The sequence below is a fragment of the Perognathus longimembris genome, chromosome 2, assembly GCF_023159225.1.
Source record: "Perognathus longimembris pacificus isolate PPM17 chromosome 2, ASM2315922v1, whole genome shotgun sequence".
Lineage (NCBI taxonomy): Eukaryota > Metazoa > Chordata > Mammalia > Rodentia > Heteromyidae > Perognathus > Perognathus longimembris.
Window position 1 is genome coordinate 78,662,347 of NC_063162.1, and position 23,345 is coordinate 78,685,691.

Sequence of the window (23,345 nt, forward strand, 5' to 3'; positions counted from 1 at the left end):
CCACCAGGAACTGCATGATGTGGTAAGCCCACTGCCACTACTTATCCTTGCAAGGACTGCACTGAATGACATGGTAAACCATGCTGATGCAGTGAGGTTTTGTACCTGTCCTGTTTCCCATGGTGTCTTGGAGTTGTCTGCAGGTAGGGCTGGGCCGTGTTCACCTTGGACTCCAGTACCCAGCCTAGAGTGCATCGCTACATTCATAGAATGGTGTGCGCAAATGAGGTAGTCATTCAGAACAGTTAAAGAATAAGGGATTCAACTGCTTCCATAAGTTACTGGAAGTATAAAAGCACATAGTATTTATTTGCCAGGATTAACTACCTAGGATTCCACAAGTAAAGCCAGTCTGCAGAAACTTGCCAGATTTATGTTTACCCAAACCCAACACCATCTATTTTTCTAAAATGAATATTCCACTGTGATTTCAAGATTTGAAAAGACTACAACCTTGAATTTCCATAAGTACTGCAAAAAATGAATCAATTAAACATGCTACATTTGTAAAAAATAATTCTACATTTAAAAAATCAGATAGCAAGCTCATGTCCTACTACTGATCCAAATAAAGGCTCTCACTTAATGGCATACTTTTATGTGCTAGGCACAATGCCAAGAGATTTAAGTGACCTCTAATTCTCACAATGACACAATAAATAGAAGAAATGTGTGGAGAATTTAAATAAAGTACAGTTGCAAAGCTGAATAACAATGTCAACACATTTATACATTGCTTATTTCACCTCACAGAGAATCTCTACAATATGGCTGCTATTACTAAATACAGAATCTTAATCTGTTCTGATCTGTAAAACCATATTAGGTAAAGTCCTATCAGCTGAAACAGTCATATAAATAAAAATGAGGTATGCTTCAAATGATCTTAGCACACTCCTACCTCCACCATAGGAATGGAGTTCTGGTAGAAGATGCAGCCCAAGTATAGGGGTTTTGTTTGTTTGTTTGTTGTTAAAGGCAAAACTACAGACTGTTCTTTGGCTAAAGTAATAGTAACAACAACAATGGCAGATGTCATTTCCATGAACTGATTCCAAATCAAGACTGTAAGTAAGGGTTGATATGATCCTTCAGCTCCTACAGATAGCGCCAAAACATTATATAATCTGGACCATCCAACAGAAAGTAAGCTGGATGAAACCAACTAACAAAATCCCATACCCAGAAAATAGGGAGGAAATAAGCTGGCACAGAAGGACCCCTCTGTCCAATCAAAGGACTAATTCTAGCAACAGGTGGCCTAGAACAAGTCAGCAAATCTCTTCCGTAGTGGGCCAAAATCTATTCAACCCTACATATGCAGCCCAAGAACAGCCACAGACAATAAATGAAGTTATTATGTTATCATAAAATTTTACTCAGAAAATCAAGTAGGGGGCTAGGTTTGGCACTCTGGCTGCAGTTTGCAAATTCTTGTGCCAGAAGATAGGACTCAGGGTACAAGGCTGAAATGGAACCGGAATGAGGAACTTTTGGGAGCCAGCAGTGAACTCACGATGCTGTTGCCTGTGCCTCCATCGGCAAGCTGAGGCTCTGGGGCAAGAACATGAGGAGAGTTTTCAGGGTGATTTATTTAGAATACAACCACATAGATTAATTCAAAAATTAGGAAAATGAAAATACTGTTTTAGGAAATCCAATAGGAAACTTAGTAACTTAGATAAAATTTATATTTAAATGTCAACCTTTATTTTTCCTACTTCCCATTACTGGAGTTTGAACCTAAGTACTCATTCTGTGGGTGCTCTACCACTTCAACCATGACTAGTCTGGCTTTTTGCTGGAGTTTTTTTGGAAATGGAGTCTAGCAAAGTTTTCTGCCTCTGGTTGTCCTCAAACAGTGATCCTCCAAGTCTCAAGTCTTCTGTAAATCCCACCAAACCCTGAAGAAGAGTTCTGGATGGATGTGTCCAATTCTGCCAGGACACATCAAGTCAAAACAAAGCAGGAACAGAGCTTTTAAGATATTTAAAGCTATTGACAATACACTGTAGACCCGTTACTAAAAGCACTTCACAGAATTCCCTCAGTCTTCCCTGGACCCAGGAGACTTCATGAAGAAGCTCTCTGGGTGTTCACTGGATCTCACTTTTCTCTGGCAATCATACTACAAATTTTGCCTGGGACCACCTTCCTGGCTCAGGTAACTGTGGGCAGTATACACACCCTGTTCCTGGGCCCCGTAACCTGCCAGCTGAGGCAGCCCACCTCTCCTGCCTGTTGTTACAGGGTCCTTGTTTCAGAATTATCCACTATTATCTCATTTGTGAACTGATCCGTTCTATGTTCTCCAGAAAGATCCATAAACCCCTGAAATTTGTCTGCTGAGCTCCAAGCTGACTCATTGGTTCTCAAAATGACGGATGCTCAATCAATAACCAAGAAACTAAATATTTTTAAATTATAACCTTTGTCTAGACTTCTAAAATGTGGGCTACCCAATGCTAGGTAGTTTCCATGTATCTCAGTCCTCACACAAACAGCTAGTTTTTTGAGCCAATAGAAAAGCTGAAGTAAAAGAAAGTTGTACGATTTCTCTAAGGTAACAAATCTTAAGTATAGATTTTAAAGAAACAGCCTAGGTTTGATGTGTGAAAGGAGTTATCGCTACTTCCTAGTTAGATCCTTAGCTACTACTCCAAACTCTAGACTCCATAAATAAATTTAAAAACAGGACTGTAAGATGCATGGAATAATTTCTGCGTTCTATGTATGTGTGTATGATATATACATACATATGTATATAAAAGTATATATGTATATTTATCATACATACATGTACACATGTATGTATACATATATCATACATACATACATATATATGTATAAATTGACTCAAACATACATCCTATCCAAGCCACAGCTATTAGTGAACACAGCTAGAATTAGAATATTATTTATATGTTGAAGATTTTAAGAAGAAAATTTTCTCTATAAAACCCTGGAGATTGATCTAATTGCTGTAATTGCAGATTGCTCAAGACTGGAACCCACTGTAAATCATCCCGTTTTCTGAGAAATTCTGGAACTGTCATCTAATTTTCCAGGAACACAGAATAAATGCTGCCAAGTCCTGCTGTTGGGTTTTTACAAGAGTAGACAGTGCCTTCAAAAGCCACTGAAAAGCACAGAGCATTTCCTCCAAGTATGACAGAGGACTGGGGAATGCCCACCATTGGTACACTCTGTGTCGTGGCTCCTAGGAAAGCAGCCTTGGGCACCACAGCAGTGAGGACAAACACCCAGAAAGTCTATAAAGTAAGGCACTGACTGGAGATGGTGCTGCTGCCATTTGTGTATGTACTAGCAGGAAATGGAAAATGCCAGGGGGTGAGGGTGGGATAAGCAAAAAGTAAGAGAGTCTTTGTGTTATTACCCTTCTCTGCACCATTATTTTACCCTGAGAGTCTACTCTGTTCCCACCTGACAATGACACCCATAAAATAACTTGGAAAGATGCCCCTAGGGTGCTGTCCTCCAAGTTCAGGAACCCTATTATTTTAGGACTAAGGGATTCAGGGACCAGACAACAGGCAAGGGGTATAAGTCTTAGCCCAGATGAGCCATAACTAACTGGCCACCCAAGAATCAGACCCATGACCTTCAGACAACCCAGAGCTTTAATCAACCACAGCCTCTTTCTGAACAACAAAAACATAAGAGTAGATGAAGCAGATAAAGTTGAGTTGCTTTTCCTAGAGTTCACTGGCTAAATAGACCTGTTGGTCACCACCAAACTTCAGTTTGCTATAGTTTTTGTCTTCCTTTCTAGCTTGTAACCCACTTGGACTTTGCATCAAATTCCATGATTATAACGAGTGGCACTTCACTTTTCAGCCTTTATCTGAAGGTTTTCTCCACTTGGGAGACCAAAAGGAATGGAAATTATTTCTATTCATAGCCATGTAGCTGTCTGTAGGCAAATTGTCCTCACTACAGTTAAAAAGAGACTTCACAGGTGAAGGGAGGGACAAGAAGCATGAGTTCAAAAAAGTACAAAATTCTAATCAAGACCAACCATCATATGAGAGAACTTCAAAACTTAGGATTCTGCCACTTGGAAGGATGGAGGACCAGGGAGATGGCACAAATACTTCAACTGACAGATAGGCCTATTGATAAGGATAAATGGAGGTTAAGGATGGTCCTGTAAAAACGTACTACTCTACAACACAAAGTAAATTTCAAACTAAAATCTGTTTCAGAGGTTGAAAAACCTTCTAGCAGTCTCTGAAAAAGACATAGAGAAACCGAAGGAAAAGAAATGAACCTGTTCTCCCACAGAACTTCATCTGACACTCTAAAATAGAGAAGCAGCAAGAGAACAGTGAGGAAGCCAGAAGCAGAACATTCACCAGCCGCTGCTCAAGTAGTGATCTGGTATGAAAAGGAATCTGAGCAGAACCTAAAGAAAGCCATTGGGTCCTCCTGCCATCTTCAAACTATATTTACTGTATTGTAGTGCCAGGAACAGACAGACCGTGAAAAATGATCTACCTCAAAAAATCCATGCCTACAAATTGGGTCAAGGGTGGCATGTCTCCATGGGCTTCATCTGACTAGGCTTGAGGTCTGTTTAGGCAGCCATTTATTTTAGGAGACTGGAATCACTAAGTAGAAAAGTCTGAGAAGATATCTGTATGGCCCCAAGTCTACACAAGAGATGGGCACTGAAGGCGAAGGAGACATCAAACTCATTGCATTTAACTCACATTCTCAGTGCTTGACTTCTCAAGTTATGTGGCTCTCTTCCCTCATAGTACCTATTAGTGTCCTGAATACTTTATTACTCTGGAAAATATCAATTTACCCCAATCTCAAACAAGCCCTGAAGGGGCTGTAAGTGTCTATGAAGCTAGGACCACTGAGTCTCATGTACAAATGCAGGCCACAGCCAAGAGCAAACCACAGTTCTCAGTGAATGCTCACCCTGCAGGAAGAGTACCCAGACCAGCACAAATTCTACTGATAAAAATATCCAAACAAATCTAGATAAAACTCTTATGGGCTGAACTGTATCCTCCTAAACCATATACTGCAGTTTTCACTCCTAGGCCCTGTGTTTGTAGACAGGACCTTTAAATAGTAAGTTGGATCACTGGAATGGCCCCAATCCAATTACAAGTGATATCCTCAAAAGAAGAGATCAGGATGTAGATACACACAAGGGGAAGACCAGAGGTAGAGATGGTAAGAAGATGCCTTCCACAAGCTAAGGAGAGGCCTCAGTAGAAACCAGCCTGTCACAAACCTGATGCTAGACTTCCAGCCTCCAACTTGATCTTGGACTTCTAGCCTCCAAGACTATGAAATTAGAACTTTCTGTTGTTGGTATCAGTTTGTGGTGCTTTGTCATGGAAACTTACCAAACCAACACAGACCCAAAATATAAGCACTACTAAACTGGCATCATAGCTTAGAGGAGCAGAAGTGTGCTAAGCATGTAAAATTTACCATTGGCCATGTTTTCTCCAGTTCTTTCTAGGGCCCTTCAAATCTCCAGTAGAGGAAGGAAAGAACAACCACAGAAGAGGCAGCTGGAGCAGAAAGGAAGGGAAAGGAGAAGCAACAATGAGGGGCTCACAAGATGGCAAAAGAGATATCATGATTTAACTAGCTTGTGTCTGACCTACTAAGACCAAGTTTGTGGTCCAGTTTCTGGCAAGCCTTGTACTCCCCCCACCCCCCCCCGCCCACAAGACCTCCAAACTTTTCTACATCTCTGGATTAGTTTTATGTGTCTTGTCTCTACAGTACTCAAGTGTTTTTAAGCATGGGTGTTGCTTTGTAGGTGCTTTTTAGACAAACTTAGCAACTATAATCTTTGACTTTAAAGAAAACAGATAACTATTAATAGGGGACTCATGCAACCTACTAAAGGTTTTAAAGCAAAACATTTCCCAGAAAAAAAGAGATTATCTAATGACCACAATAAACTCCTATCTGAATTTTCTAGCCTGCCCTTCAGATTTAAGACTTGTAAATTCCTAAAAACTTATCTTTATAAGCATATATAAATATAAGTTCTGTTCTATTGGACAATCTATCATCTCCAGCCTAGGATGTGGGCTAGTGCCACAAATCATTGGCTTTTCATGACCACAGAGTGCTGCTGTATACTGAGGGCCAGCAGCTTGGCCTCCTCTACTGCCTCAAACCATCTACAAAGTCAAGGCAATCTCTAATCAGAACCTAACTAATGTCATTCATAGGAACTGAAAAAGAAATTCTACAAGGATTCTCAAGGGACCCCCAAAACCCAAAATAAATTTGAAAAACAACAACGAAGTTGGAAGACTTCCAATTTCTGATTCTAAAACTTACTACAGAACTACAACAATTAAAATTGTGCTGCTGAAATAAGCACAGACATAGACCAGAGAAATAAAATAGCCCAGAACAAACCTCTGGATTTTTGGTCAACTGATTTTCAGCAAAGGTATCCAGACAGGTTTTTTTTTAACAAGTGTTTTTTTTTTTTTAAAAAAAAAAAAACACAAGACACTGAGTGTCAAGAATGCAGAGGATCTTAACCTTAAACTATAACTGAACTGACTAAACATGGATGAAAGCATAAACACAGATGAAAGCATAAAACCTATAGAAGAAAACATCAGAAAAAAAAATCTTCATGATGTAAGATTTGCTTGTGATTTCTTGAACACAATACCAATGGCATGGCAACAACAACAACAAAAATAGACAAAGTTATTCTTCATCAAAATTTAAAACATTAGTAGATCAAAGACATTGTGGAGGTCAGTCTATAGAAAAAGAGATAAATACAATAAATATATATATATATATATATATATAAAGAACTCCAATAACTCAATAAGAAAAACATAGACCAGTTCAAGAATACACAAAAGACTACCTGAGTAGACAGTTCTCCAAAAGAAGATATAAAAATGGCCAATATGCTCATGAAGAGCTCCACATCATTAATCACTAGGGAAATGCAGATTAACACCACAGCAAGATACCAACTCACTCTCATGGAGGGAGAGAGAAAGGGAGGGAGGGAAGATGAATAATATGTGTTGACAAAGACACAAAGAAATTGGAGCCTTTGTGCGCTGCTGGAGTGAATGTAAACCAGTAGCAGCTGCTGCTGAAAATGATATGGTGATGCCTCAAAAAATTAAAGAATTAACATGATTTAACAGTTACATTTCTCAGCATGCTATGCAAAAAAACTGAAATGAGGGACTTAAATACTTGTATACTCATGCTCTTAGCAGCACTATTCCAGACAAAACGAGGAAGCTATCCAAGTCTCCATCAACAAATTAATGGAGAATACACACACAACGGAATGTTATTCAGCCTTAAAGAAGAATGAAATTTTGATACATGCCACAACATGGATGAAATTTGAAGACATCATGGCAAGTAAAATAAGCCGTTTATAAACGAACAAATATATGATCTCACATATATAAGAAAGGCAAATTTATAGACAAAAGTAGAGTGGAGGGGCTGGGGATATGGCCTAGTGGCAAGAGTGCCTGCCTCATATACATGAGGCCCTGGGTTCGATTCCCCAGCACCACATATACAGAAAATGACCAGAAGTGGCCCTGTGGCTCAAGAGGCAGAGTGCTAGCCTTGAGCAAAAAGAAGCCAGGGACAGTGCTCAGGCCCTGAGTCCAAGCCCCAGGACTGGCCCAAAAAAAAAAAAAAAAAAGGAAAAAAAAAAAAGTAGAGTGGAAGTCACAAGGAATCTGAAGGAAAAGAAAATTGTAATGGATTCAGAGTTCCTCTTGTTGAAATAGTAGGAATAGTTCTAGAAATAGTAGTGGTAGCATATATCACTGTGTACATACTGAGAAAGTGGCCAAAATGGCAAATTTTGTGTTTTATACAGTTTATTGCAACTTAAAGGTATTGAAAATAGGTCATTTAGTAAGCAACCTTTAATAAAACCAACAGCTTCCACTACATTTTTAATACAACCATGAGAATTCAGCAGAATGGCATAGGAAATGAAAGCTTGGATATATATAAAGCAATGCTTCCAAATTTCACTTTTGTACTTTCAAAACTATTTTTAAAAATAACATCATCATCTTTTTTGATCATACTTATTCCATCATGTGGAAATTGTTTATAGTTTTTCAATGCCCTTTTCTGGTTCTGTAACTCTGTGCATTGCTGTCAATGAGGTAAGTGTAACCCATATAACAAGCCCTTCATCAAATTATTTTGCTACCCATGTGACAAGAGATAAAAAGTTGTAACTATCTGAACTCTTACAAAGTCTGGACAGCCTACACATTTTGAGCATATTCTATCCCTGGAAAGCTCAGAAGCCCAAAACTTTTTGAGTACTGAAATGATATTTAAAAAGCTTTGGATTTTGTAGCATTTGAGATGGGTGAAAAGTCTTTGCAAATATTCCAAAAGCTGAAATAATGCTCCTAAGTATTTCAGATCAAGGCTACCCAATCCATACCTACCAAACCTAATCAGAAACCTTACTTCTAAGTGCTCCACAAGTAAGCACGCGTGATGATCTACACTGTTATTTTAAAGAGCTCAAGTCTTAAGTCATCAGCTATTTACCAAATTAGGTGTGCTACACATAGACGAGGAGGAGGAGTTTTCTAAGCAGCCAGTGGTTCTACAGCAGCTTTGTATTTAAAAGAATAACACAAGGTTCTTATTAACAGTTGTAGGATCACTATGAAAGCGTTACAGTTGCTATAGCCTTTTTCTCCTCCTTGCTTAACTGGGTCTTACTCTCAAGTTCATCTTGCTGTGTTGTTTTCACATGTCCTTCTAATGTTGAAGGTTAAGCCTTCCTTTGCAAGACTACCATGATAAATAATGTATGGACATCTGCTAATCATAAATGAGTTGTGACTTTATCATAAAAATTTAAATAATCTTCATTATAAAGTTTGCACTTCTTTATTAGACTATAGTTCAGAAAAACAGTTCAGACAAAGTCAAAAGTTGGCTGATACTAAAGTCAACATTTTTCTTAACAAAGTCAATATTTACACGTCTGCATCCAACAGCCAAACTTGAACATGCCTTTGTTGTTCTGATGGGTCTTTTTTGTTTGTTTGTTTTATTTTTCCACTTTAATGTCAATTCGTACCGGTTAAATTAAAGCTCTACAACCGTCATAAACTTAAAAAAATGTGACATCCAATAACACTTTTTTTGAAAACTACACTGGGTGTTCCTAACTGAACTTTGGAAATATTGGCAGATGGCAAGTGACATTGTTGGGCACTTGATATCACTGCTCATTGCAAATTATGTTCACGGTAGATTTGAATGGTATTTACACTCCTATCTCAATGGTGTCAAACTGGCGTTACCTATTAGAAAAATCAAAGGAGATAGCAGCTAGTGGATGGCCAAATGACACATGTGTGATCAAACCAGGCTCACCTAGTTTGTCTTCCAAGCCAAGTAGCTCATCACCTCTGGCAATGTGTTTATTAGTACTCAGTACATGCTAAGAATCTGTGCAATCTACTCTAATATTCCTTCTTCTAGTTGACTGATTAAAAAATCTTTCATGACCTACTGACTTGATTTCAAGGCATGATCATGGGTTGAAACCTGCAATTTGCAAATATGGCTTGGGTGGGGTTTGGGTTTGTGGACAGTGTCTGGGTTGCCTTTCCATTTGGAGAACCCATTCCTTCCCACTCCACTTCCTGCCAACACCTCAAAGTTCATGGACACTTCTGCTCCCCTACAGCCCTCAATCATCACTTCTGCCTTGGCTGGCTCAGGATCCACCTGATACAGGGCAATTCCTGGCAATATCTTGGCTCTGTCACTATTCTTCTCTTCTGCTGACCTTCTGTTTAAAAAAAAAAAATCACAGCTCATCTGCTTAAACGTAACTAATCACTTCCAGAAACTTCTTAATCAGAGCTGCATGAGGCTGGGGAAAAGTCACTCAACTGTGCTAAGTGAATGCTATTTTTCTTTGACCACAGATTCAAAATGCTCATACAATATGGCTAGGGAATTCTACTGTATTTCCTCAAGAAAACTTTACTTGCTTCAGAAGGGCTCACATTTTCTCTTCTGTTCTTTTCAGATGTGGCTGTTCCCTGCTCATAGGATATATATTCAGATGACAGCCACAAGACTGACCAAATGATCCCTTCGACATGAGCAGTTCTAGCATACATGCTCTGGCATCTCTTATGTAATTACCCATGCTACATAGTATGGAACTAGAATTTCCCCACCCCCACAAGGGCCCATGCTTGGTCTTAAGCTTGGGTGGGAGATGGGACATAGGGAGAAGTGACATGTCATTGGAGACATGCTCAAAGGAAACTGGGCAACCCAGATCCTTCTGGCTTCTCTCTTTGTTTCACATTTATCTTACTTTACTGTTCAGGTAGTTACAAATCTCAACTTCAAGAACTTGGTCTTGCTCCCTGCTATATCCAGAATGGCAAAAGGCAAATGAGTCTCAAGATGTATTGCTAACTAAATAACTAGATTGCATAAGTATTGCTAGGAAAGTTAAGCAAATAAAATAAAATTTTTAAAGAGAAAGTTTCAAAGTAAATCATTACAAAAAAATGACAAGCTGTACCTTCTGCTGGCAAGTCCTGCTTTTTCTTAACAAAGTGTAATGGAGCAATGCTCATGATATACTAAGATAAACATGTAGAACGAACATCAGCATATTTCTAAATTTTAATTAAAAAGATAAAAAGATTAATAATATTTCAAACATTGAAGGGAATATAGGAAACATACCAATGAACATTTGAAACAGCAATTCTGAATCAAATATATACATATATATGTATACATGTACCTGTAAATGTCAACCATCTAGTTCTCTTATTCACAATACTATTTTAAAATATTCTAATGTTTAAAAAAATTCTAAAGCCAAACTGATGGGCTGGGGATATGGCCTAGTGGCAAGAGTGCCTGCCTCATATACATGAGGCCCTGGGTTCGATTCCCCAGCACCACATATACAGAAAATGGCCCGAAGTGGCGCTGTGGCTCAGGTGGCAGAGTGCTAGCCTTGAGCAAAAAGAAGCCAGGGACAGTGCTCAGGCCCTGAGTCTAAGCCCCAGGACTGGCCAAAAAAAAAAAAAAAATTCAAAAAAAAATTCTAAAGCCAAACTGAAACACAAAAGCTATACAAGGAGAGTTGGGATAGGAGAGACAGAAGTAGAAAGGGTATAAAAATCGATCACAAACATGGACTCAATGAAGACAGTGCTGGCACAGTAGAATTTGAGACTAAAAAACACAAATTCAAATTTGAAAGGCATGATACATGAGTGACAGAGTCACAATAAACAGAAGGAATAGTTAGCCATTATCCTTCAAAAATGTCAAATTACATTAATCTAAAATCATCAGAATGGACATTATACTTCAATCAAAAGCTTACATCAAAAACAAAGCTGGGACCTCACACTAGTAATCCTACTTACTCAAGAGGTTGAAATCTGAGGATCATAATTCAAAGCAGATTGGGCAGGAAAGTCTGTGAGTTTCTTATTTCCAATTAACCACCAAAAAGCCAAAAGTGGAGCTGTGCCCAAATATCAAGAACTCCAACTTTAAGCATAAAAACCAAGCTATATCATACCCAGGCCCTGAGTTCAAGCCTTAGTACCAGCACACAAAAAAATTTTTTAATGGAGGAAAAGCGCCAGCAGTTAAGAAACATTGGCTCCCCATGTGAGCAAGGGAAGAAGTGAAATTAGAGTAAAAAGAAAGCCTGATTCCGCACATATTGAGATAAAATAACAAATATTGATACAAAATTCATATCTGGAGATTATTTAAAAATACTAAACCATAAAATAAATAGTTTGCATATTGCAAAGATCTCTGAAGCTAAAGAATGTGGCTCCAGGAAAAGTTCAGTTGAAAAAGGCATCCAACTGTCTGGATACTTTAAAAAAAACATCAAGTCTTTCCTAATCAATCATTGAAAACTTTTTGTCCTCTGCATAATTTGAATAACCCACAACTCAGGGAAAACTGTTGATCCCCTTAGAAAAATTTATTTTCCATTGCACTGAAGATCAGGACACACAAGAAACAAGAGTTGGTACTTTTTTTCATTCAGCTTTACATCCTTGTAATGAACTCCTGAGATAACCAACTTTGAAAGATAAAAGAAGGTATTCCTGCTTACGGTCTTGCAGATTCTGGTCCAAGATGGATGGGCCCCACTGCTTTTGGGTCTGGACGATGCAGCAGCAGATGTTTGAATGTGCATAGCAAAGTACTTACCTTACAGCTGAGAAGCCAGAGAAGACTGGAGGGACAGGAGGCACCAAAGTCCCATAATCCCCTTCAAGAGCACCAAGAATTTCCACCAGGCCCGATCACCTTCCAATAAAGCCACCCTGGTGACTAAGCCTTTCACATAAGGCCCTTTGGGAAATACTCAAAATACAAACTATAGCAACACAGCTGTACAACTGCTCTGACCTGGGTTGTTTTTCCAGGAACTGTGTTGCCTTTCCTGGGTAACAGAAAGATAGTAGCAACCACCAAACTGCACCCTGAAGGAGCCTTCCTACCCTCTGCCCCCTTTCATCCATCCTCCATTACTAACTATCCCACAACAGCCTTTTCCTATCACCCTGAACTCCCACCCCAACCCTACCAGATTCTTCCCCATGCCCATACCACTCTTGTCTCCAGACTTCATGCACATGCTTTAGCCCAAGTCTTGCAGTGCCATTTCCTGCCCTTCTCTATTACCAGCTTGTTCCAAGACTCCATTCTTAAGTTTGGTCTCTCCCTTCACTTTCCTTTGACTGTGCATTTCTCAAATCTGGAAGAAAAAGAGGCTATGGGGGAACTATCTCTTGTCTCTATTCCCTGTCTGCACCTTTCTGCAATTCCTGACAAAGGATATGTTGTACCATTGATTCTCATCACCTCAAATCAACAGTCTCTCCAAAACCCTAATCTCTCCAATGAATTCTCTTGCAAGTTCTCCAAAGATCCTAAGTGCATGATAATTCTCATTATGCTTTTCTCCCTGGATCTCCTGCCCACCATTGTCTGGCTCAGCTGGTGTGCTTCTTGATCCACAAGCACTAATTAATTCTGGGTCTTCCCTAAGGTTTTATACTCAGGATTAGACTGGGAGGATTATAACTGGGGTAAATATAGGCTTCATTGTAAAGTAGCCACAAATTGTACCATGAGTTGGTATGTGATGTGAGTACCTTTCACACTTATTTGAAGTACTTTGTTTCTTAGTGGCCCTGTCTCTCAGGATGCACACTGGTGGTGGGCAAGGCGAAGGAGGGACCAGGAATCTTCTCCAACCCAGCAACAGCAGGTGCAGAACGGAACCTTGAACTTGGGTTGGAAATGTGCTCCTGATGAAGAAGCAAGCAGAGCAGAGCACAAGTGTGGAGAGTTCCCAAATTCCTTCCAAATCCACAAAAACAGAAAAGGCTTTATAGTCAAAGAAGTTTGGGTTTTATACAAAGCCAAACGTTTTACTTTCTCCTAACATGTCTTTGAGCCTTTAATCTAGTACAGAAGTGCTCAAGAGAAGTGGAAGTGTTTCTTAGACTTAGTTTTACCTTCTCTCCCACACTTTGTGTTTTGTCCTTCTCTTTTCTATTGCTTCCTTCCCCTCCTCCCTCCCTCCTTTCTATCCTCCAAGTCACTGGAGAGCTAGTTGGACAGGTGGGGTGGAGAACCCACAAAAGGAGTGTTTTACTGTGGAGAAAAAGCAGGGTGGTCAACTCTGCTTGACGTGGTCACCAGGCAGCAGGATCTGGCTTATGGCAGCGCCCTGGCTCCTCTGTGGAGGACCAGCTGTAGCTGGGCAAGGGGGGATGGCAAGACCATGTCAGGTAGCAGAACCCGGTGCACAGACCCCAGGGGAAATAGTAGAGGAGAAGAGGTATATCTGAAAGAAGCAGTAGGGTCCAGATCTGCAGCCTGAGCAGTGGATAGAGGGTGTTTCTGTGCACAGAAATGGGGAAAGTGTGGGAAGAAACAAGGTGGTCAGGAGCTTACTTTCAATGTAGTGAGCAGCACTTGGGGAATCCAGGAATGGGGAGACCTCTTTTACTCCATGCATGCTCGTAAGAGAAATTGTTTTCAAGGTACAAAAGGAATGGAACCACTTGAACAACCAAACATAAGTACCCTTGTTTTCTTAATGGGGTCCCATAGATGTGTGTTAATCGAGCCTAAGGTAGGGTTTTCCTTGGCTCTGCCATATACTCCCAGCGCCCTCTTACCACAGTGGAGGGTGATGAGCAGGCAGGAGCTGGCTGCCCTTCTGGTGGGGATATTGAGCATTCCAGCAGGCAAAGCCCATGGGTGCCTGTAGCTATTTAGCTGTGTAGATCCTCATTCTGAAACCTTCTCTCATTGGTAACTGGGACACTATTATTTCAGGACAAGGTAGGAGGACTAAAGACCTGGGCATTACATTCCCTCACATCACCTGGCATCCTGGGCCAGGACAACAAGGCAACAGAGCATGTTGGTGGGAGATGTGTCCACCTGTAATTATCTGATGTGTTCAAGTAGGGGGTGGACATGACTAAGGGCTGTAACCATCACGAAAGGCAGATGTGCAAGCTGAGCTATGAGGGAGGGGAGAAAGAGGAGATAGGGACAGAGGAGCAAAATCAGAGATGTGAGGAAATGGAATAGTCTAGGAGAATAAGAAGGAAGCACCAGGTTACAAAGGCAGGCAAAGAGTACTCTGTTGAACAATTATGATGGGCTGAGTTCTAGGATATGCACACAGTCCCTACCTTCAATTGGTTGTAGCTCATAATTTTTTTAAGTTTACAGTGGCACAAAAGTAAAATCCATAAAATTATTGTTTTGCACTTACCCTACAGTATTCAGTAAATTTCATGAGCCATTCAATACTTTATTGCAAAGTAGGCTTGTGTTAGATGGTTTGGCCAACTGTAGGCTAATCTAAGTATTCCAAATACATTTAAAGACAGGTGGGGCTATGCTCAACATCCAACAGACGGGTGTATTACATGCATTTTTTTTACTTAAAAATGCTATCTTCTTTGGTTTTGCTAGCATAAATTCACTGTACAAAAGGGTTTCACTCGAATATACATATAATATATATACATATATACACACACATACATACAATATACTTCCCATTTGCATTGCTCTTTCTTAACCCCTTGCCTTCTCTACCTACTTTTTAAAGACTTAAGGATGAAAAACATAGGCCCTTCCCAAGCTGAGAAGCATCTTTATGTTTTCTTTCTCATTCTTCCTAGCAATACTGTGAGGTAACCCTTGTCCATGAGGCTGGAAGCTCAGGGATCCAGCAACACAACACAAGCAATGTGCTGTGGTGGCTGGGATAGAGTACCCTGAACCAGAGTGCTGTGAGAACAGAGACTGAGTGAGGTACAGCATAATGATATCCACTGTGACCACACAGACTTAGAGGTAAAGCAACCTGGTTTCATGGACCAGGGAAGACTCATATAAAATGCTACGGTTTGGGGAGGGTTCATGTGGTTGCCCCCTTCCCCCTGGCCCTGTGTGGTAGGGCTGGGAGGTGGTGGTACCTTTAAGAGGTGGGCATAGAACAAAGCAATTAGGTCATGAGAGCCTTGCCTCCAGATGGGATTAATAGTGAGTGGGGAGGGAGGGCTTGTGTGACAAAGTGAGGCCATTCTCCTGCTTGGCCTCTTCTGCACACAGTCCTTTGCCCTTCTTCACAAGGGGCAATACAGATGACACTGTTAGATCTTGGGCTTTCAGCCTCAATACTGACAGACAAATAAATCTTTATTTACTCTAGTCGTCTTCAGGAATTTCATGATTGAAACAAAAAATGGAACTATACCCTTCTAACCGCCCCCCACTCCCTAAGGGGGGAAAATAAACCTAGCAGAGTGTTTCTTTTCCAAAGTATCAAGTCAGAAACTACATAGTTAAAATGAAATGGACATTAAAATACATATTAAATAAAAACATCTTATCTGTAAGGGTTGCAATGGTTCTAGAAATTGAAATGATTTGCATGATGCTAAAATTCTCAAAACAACATTCTAAGCATTTACAAACATTAATTTTCTTATGTAACATTTGAATTTTTAGTATAAATTTAATGTTTAACTATCAAATAGAATTTTAAATAGTTTACATATATTTTTTATTTTTTGACTAGGGCTATAGCTCAGTGGCAGAGTGCTTGAACAGCTCACACAAAGTGAAAGGTTCACTCCTTGGCACTGAAAAACAAAAAGAATAAAATTGAATAGGCCTAAAATCATATCTAAAATCCCAGACTCAGAAGTTCTAGATTGGATCAGAGCATGTGTGCCCAGGCAGAAAGTTAGTTGAGACTTCATCTCAACTATTAATCTGGGCCTAGGAAAGCACTCTGAAATTAGCTCCCCTTATGACCTGAGGGACAAAATTTCCTGTTAGAACAAAAAAATTCTTTTCAAAATTGATCATTTTTCAATTGAAAGGCTTCAAAGGTAGCCATTAGTCACACTTTCATAGATATCACTGATACCATTAACATAAAAAACTACCTCAAATAAAAAAAGATCAAAGCCCTCCACCCAAGACTACCCAACACACACACACACACCTAAACAAGTAAGCACAAACAAGGCTTCCCCTGGCTGTCATTCTCTCATGCCTGCATCTCAGGGTAAGCCTGTCCAATAGAAACTGCAATGGTTGTAATATATGTCCAGCCTGGCAGGAGTCACTCTTGGGAAATGTTAGACCTGGTGTCCCACAATTCTAAGTAACTCAGTGGAGAGAAATATAGAGACAAGCATCATGCTTGAGTTTCCTAAACCCACCAGAAGACACAGAGGTTTTTATACCACAAAAGACACATACATTTCCAGTCTATTTCTTCTGGCTACACTAACAGGAGGGCAAAGATAGTAGACACCTTGGATAATGATTCAGTCCCAGCCCAAGTCAAGCCTGCACTGATTTCCAGGGTCCCAAAATAACTCCTGCTGACCAGAAGGATGGGCCTCCAAACCACAATCTGGGCTATCTGAGGACAGTGCTCCCAGGAATTATCCTTAACCATCTTACAATATGCGTGGAGTCAACACAATGAGGATAGATTCCAAGGATCCACAGTGGTTTGGCTCCTGATTCTGTAGATCACACTCAGCAAGAATTAGTAGCTAGGGTAGCTGGGCATACTAGTACATGACTGGAATCTCAGCTACTCAGGAGGAGGGCGGGAGGCAGAAGAGGATGAGTTTGAGGCCAGCCCAGGCAAAGGTCATGGCTGGACTCTGTCTTAAAATAAAAACAAAAAGAGCTGGGAAATGAAGCTCAAATGGTCCAAGACTTGCCTAACATGTACAAAGCTCTAAATTCAATCCCAGCACTGCACTATTTATGCACAGGGGGAAGGAGAGGAGAGGGAAAAGGAAAGGAGGCCAGGGAAAAGGCAGAGGAGAGGGGACAGACAAGAGACAACAGAGAATTAACTAAGGTGCTGATTCACATGTAGCTAGAGCTTACAGACATCTGAGAGAGAGAAATCAAGGTCTTGGTACTTCATCTCTCCTCATACACTGCCTTTCTCACCACTTCAACATCTACTTTGTTCAAGACCAGAACTCACAACTGCTGAGAATCCCAGTCACAACCCAAACCAAATTATCATAATCTCAGCAAGAAGAGATTGAACCCAGAAAGAACAGAAAGGTGAGGCATTCCTACAAGCTTAGAAAGACATATAGCCACAGATAAAGTGATCTACAATCACTGAAACAGCAGAAGCCAGACACATCAATGCAAATGTCCATCCCCAGGCAGATGGAGGATCAAATGCCCCATCACAATTCCTCTCAGCAATAAAAAGGATCAAAAGATTGATTTGTGCTTCAAATAAGATAATCCCAAAGGAAGTTAAAGAAGCTAGACAAAGTACACTAATTCCCTTTACACAACAGTCTAGAAAGTTCAGTGTAATCAACAGAAAGGAACAGATCCATGAGAAGGTGGCAGGGAAGAAAAGACTGAGACAGGACAGGAGACAATGTGGTGGGTGGTGGGGGCTGCAGGATGATAGACACATTTATCACCTTGAATGACTGGTGATGGATCAACAGACATCAGATTACAATTTTAAATATGTGCAGTTTATTGTACTCAATGTTTGGCACCTCAGTAACTATTAAAATAAGAAAGCAATTTGGGAGAAAGGAAATCAAAGGGTTTGGTGTGACCAAGAATGACTAGAGTGAATTCCAATCCTTTTTGGCACTTACGTTCTGAGAGTTACCACAAACACCAAACTATGCCATGGTTCCTGTGGCAAATACAGGTTTAAGATCTTGTGACCCTTGGGTCCTGTTCTGACAACAAACTGATAAATAACCATGGCTTATGCATGTTACTGTTTTAAAACCATTTACAATAAACAAATTACTGATAAGTTAATACTGAAATCACCACTAGCCAGCAACGATCACTCATACCTGACAAAGCCCAGTTTGTTCTGTGAGGTATCTGACAACTTTCCTGAGCTTAGGAACACTGCAAACACTCCAGCACTATAGACTTCAGAGCCATTTTTCACACCAAAACTATCAACAAAACCTATAGAAAGGTGACAAACCTGACAGGAACACACCACAAAAAGGACACCAGTCCCCAGAAAAAGGGTTGTTCCTGCTGGATTATGGCTGATTCTCACTACTCTAGGGATTACAGTTAAGTTTCAGCAAGCAGGGAAACTCACAAATGATTTGTATCAACAGTATCTGATTTCTGTATGCCTCCATGTCCTTGCCTCTCAACTGGAGGGGGCATTCATTTACTTCCTTGGACTCTTAAGGAGGTCAAGGGTGCCAATCCACAAGGATTACACAGAACCGTACCCAGCACATAGAAGCACAGTGAGTTTTAGCTGGCGTTCTTGTTACCATTTGGATTATCCTTATCTGGTCTTTGTACCCATAGCAACCTGTACATCCACTCTATGCTGCACGTACTGTCTGGGTTATCTACTTCTCTACACACCACTCCCTACATCTGTGCACATTCCAAGGACCAGACTGCACTCTGTAACATCAGACTCCTTGCAGATTACATGCTGCAGATGAGAATACTGGGTTTTCATCTCTATAACTTAAGTATTAGACTGTCTTCTTGACTTGCAGTAATGTAATTTTGGTATCATAATCCTCTAAAAGCAGTAATCCTGCTGCCTTAATCCCTAAATGATTCAATACTCCAAACTTCCAGAAATTCATCAAGACTTACGAATATTTCAGTATGATTTTAGTTCTCCTGAGAAACCCTGATCTTGCTGATAAAGATTGGAAGTCACCAAAATGAATAAGTTATGATTTTCCTTGGTAGCAAATCAGATCTTTTCCCAGTTCTAATGGGAAGAAAGGATAGTAAGAAGTTTTGATCTGCAGAATGATAGCAAAAAGATGGATCAGGATGGTGAAGGTAGGGCTTGAGTGGTAGAGCCTTGAGCAGAAAAGGCAAACAAGAGTGATGGTCCTGAGTTCAAGCCTCAATACTATAAAAAAGATGGATTTCCTAGAACAGAGACAGGAGAGATTAAACATCTACTGGTCATAAAAGATTATTGAGTTGTAATCTTTCCAATCAAGGGAAATACTGGAGTTTAAATGTTCACTTCACAAGTACTTGGTTTCTAATAGGCAAAAACAGGTATGATAGAATTTTAACAATTATTCTTGTCTCAATTTCAAAAGGCCAAATAACTAATGTCTAGCCATGCTTCTAAAACTCAAAGGCCACATGGAAATAGAAGCTTTCTATCAAAGTAGAACATTCCTGTTTAGTCATGATAGAGTAACATCAGATCTCCCTCCTACTACTAGATACTCCAGACATACTAATAACAACAACAAAAAAGAAGGCCAGGCATAGTGGGTCATGGCCTGTAATTCCAGGAGGAGATAAGGAGGATTTAAGTCTGAGACAGCCCATGTGGGCTATAATAAAAGTCATGTGAATATGGTATGTCTTGCTCCTTCTTATTGTATTGCACCGTATTTGACCAGTGAATGAAACTAGGAAAACTGAAACCCAGGTATAAAGGGGACAACTATACTGTTTTTCTCTCTCTCCCCTAAAACAAATAGTGCTGGCTCTTGAGTTGCAGTGAACAATGAAGGAAAAATCAGTAAGGGCTACCCTGATATTCAACTCCCCATGACCTATCACACAGGATTCTTGAATCCTACTGATAGACTTTTCTTTGCTATGACAAATACCTGAAAGAAACAGTTTAAAGGAAGATAGGTTTGTTGGCTGGCTCCATTGTCTTGGGAAGGAGTTGTGGCAAAACATTGAGGCAATAAGACAATAGCATGTCAAAGAAGGCTGCTTACTTCTTAGTAGGTGGGAAGCATAAAAAGGAAGGGGCTAAGTTTTCTTCTCCAGAGCATGCCCACTCACCTGCTTCCTTCAACTAAGCCCCTTTCCCTCTTGAATCCACCAAGGGATTAATCCAATAACTGCATCACCACCCTCAGGCAAGTGGAGTGCACAGCCACCAGCCCCTAGGCTAGTCTGCCCTCTGTGAGGGACTATGTTGTGTTCCTAGTACATTCATGTGGAAGTTTTAATTTCCGATTCGTTACAGTACAACTGTATTTGTAGACAAGAGTCTTTAAAGAAATAGGTAAAATAAGATTGTGAGGGTAGTATCTCGTCCGATATGACTAAAAAGAGAAGGTTAGGAGACAGACACACACAGAGGGACAACCATGTGAAAACAGAGGGAAGTTGCTGTCTGAAAGCCAAATGCAGGAGAGGCCAACCCTATGGATACCTTGACTGTGAACTTTAGCTCCATCATCTGACACCAAAAATTTCTTTAGCCTCCAGTCTGTGGCTTCTGGTTTATTAGATGAAGCTGACTATGACTATCTTTGTTGCTGTTTTCTTTTTCAGTACTAGGATTTGAACTCAGGGATTTGTGTAAAAACTCTGTCACGGAACCTCATCTTCAGCTTTTTCTTTGCTGGTTATTTTTGAGATAAGACTCTCAATGCCTGCCTAGGCTTGTACTTGGACCACAATCCACCATTTTAGGCTTTCATTTCTAAAATTGTGATGACAGTTGCTACCACCACACCCAACTTTTTCCACTGAGATGCAGACTTTCCCAGGGCTGACCTGGAACCACAGTCCTCCCTATCTCAGCCTCCCACATAGCTAGAATGCTTCAGTGGCCCTCTGATAGCCGTCTTCTTCCTGATCAGAGGCTCTGGTAGGCCCTTCTTCAGGAAGGCTAGTTCTACCTAGCCATTCTTTTAGCTGAATGTTTCAACACCTCCCACCCCCTCATCCTTGCATGAATCTAGATGAAAAGGAGATATCTTCTCAGAAAGGAGCTCTTCTAGCTGGTGTGCTGAGGGAGGGGTGCCAATACTAACCTTCAACCTTCCCTATTTATATGGACTCCAGCCTCAGTGTTCAAGATCAGAGCAGATCACACATACCATGTGGCAAACAAGTCCCCTCTTAAGCCAGCCCCCTTCACAAAGAATGTGGCTTATGAAGCATCCAGTACCCAGAGTAACATAGGCAGCAGCACCTTTGCCTAAATCTTAGAAAGGGGCAGGGGAGATCCACAAAGTGGCTAGTTCATTTGGAGCAGCTCAAGCACAGTTCTTCTGTTGCCACCTAGCTCCTAAACAGAGTAGAGCTAAAAAGGAGTGACAGATAGAACAGGGGCAGGCAAGAGATTCCCTTTGAAACCCTGGAATAAAGGGTTTCCAAAACCCTACAGTGGCCCACATCTAACAACTTGCCTTAAATCAATATTTAACAAAGACACTTATCAAAAAAAAAAAAAAGAAAGTTACTATATACCGATGAAAACACAGGAAATCTTACCTGTTATGAAGTGCTCAGAGGATCCGTCTGCCAAGACGGCCACCAAGCGCCACCAAAAAGAGAAGAAGATCCCACCAATCACCACTCCAACACACTCCGAGGCTGTCTTCTCCCACTCACCAAAGGAGTCAGCTCCAAAGCTAGAAAAGCAAAGAGACCATTAGTGTCCTTGCAAAAAAAAAAAAAAAGATACACAGCTGAATGCACACTGTCAGGCACCCAGGACCAAAAAAAATTTAAGATATAAAATAATTTTTTCAAGATCACTGAAAAGACTCTTCTCAGAACAGATCAAGAAAAGGAATCAACAAGAACTTGATTTCTAGTTACTAAGTCTACTAACTTCAAGGGGGGAAGAAAGGCCTAAAGAGTACCAGAGACTCAAAGGAAAGGCATCTCAGCCTCTCAGTTCACTGCCTGCACGTCTCCCTGGTTCAACAAGCGAGTAACCTTCAGTGTAGGTGGGGTTGTGAGGTAAAGTTTACCTAGAAGTCAAATTCTGAGGCCAGATCAAAGCCCACATGCTTCTCTCCTGGAAGAATTTCTGTCATGTCCAAATTATTGGACACACTGAGCTTCAGTGTCCCTAATTACAAAATAGACGTGAAAAACAGTATCTCCTTTACAGGGCTTTTATGAGGATTGAGTAAATGTACATAGACTTAGGACTAGACCCGACATAGAGTGAATACCAAACATATACTGGTTATCATTAACAGCATGCCAAATACTCCTCCCTCCATTTCCAGAAGCAAAATCAGCCACATTGGTCTTTTTAGAACCAAACAGGGGATGTGTGAAACAAGATTAGTTCAATACTCAAAGCTCAACATCACAGGTATACACAAAGGCTCTTAACTTCAAGAGGGCCTACTTTAACCCTCTCAAAGAATTAAAAGCTTGAAAAGGTATCATGATATTATGTCAACTAGGCTGGCTTTTTTTGTTTTTTTAATTCTAGTAGCTAAGTTGAACACAGTATGTTTTGCTTTGTTTTTTGAGGCACATGGTCAAGCAAGTATGATGGTTTCTGAGACGGCAGTGGGCCAAAACACTGGGCAAGGGCCTTAGGTTCACCATAACAACTCTAAGTGTATCACTTCAAATCCGCACATCCTGAGGGGTTTCCATCTGCAGAGAATTTAATCTTTTCCTAGATTCTTATCCAAGTGCCTCAGGACCACTTCCCAAAGCCTCTGCCAGGCGTGTGCCTGTAGATTTAGAACATATGCCTGGGAGATTTTCTTTTCAAAGTGTGCTTAGACACACCGAATTGATCTATAATTAAGGTAAACTGAATTTGTGTGTGCGTGTGTGTGTGTGTGTGTCCTAGGCCAGCTGGTCCCCACTCCAACAAATGTTGTCTCTATTCAAGAAAGTTGAATTAAACAATATAGTCAACCAAGCAGAGACAATGTGAGTTGTGAAGTTGGCGAACTGAGTGA

The 23,345-nt window shown here is 40.5% G+C and overlaps 1 protein-coding gene across 1 annotated transcript in view; it reads right to left on the reverse strand.

Moving 5' to 3' along the window:
* Grb10 (growth factor receptor bound protein 10) overlaps window positions 1-23,345 on the reverse strand; it is a 155,673-nt gene that overhangs the window by 103,610 nt on the left and 28,718 nt on the right. The window contains exon 2 of the mRNA XM_048339576.1: window positions 21,901-22,040. The gene's annotated coding sequence lies outside the window, so the exon portion shown is untranslated. The remainder of the gene's footprint in view (window positions 1-21,900; window positions 22,041-23,345) is intronic.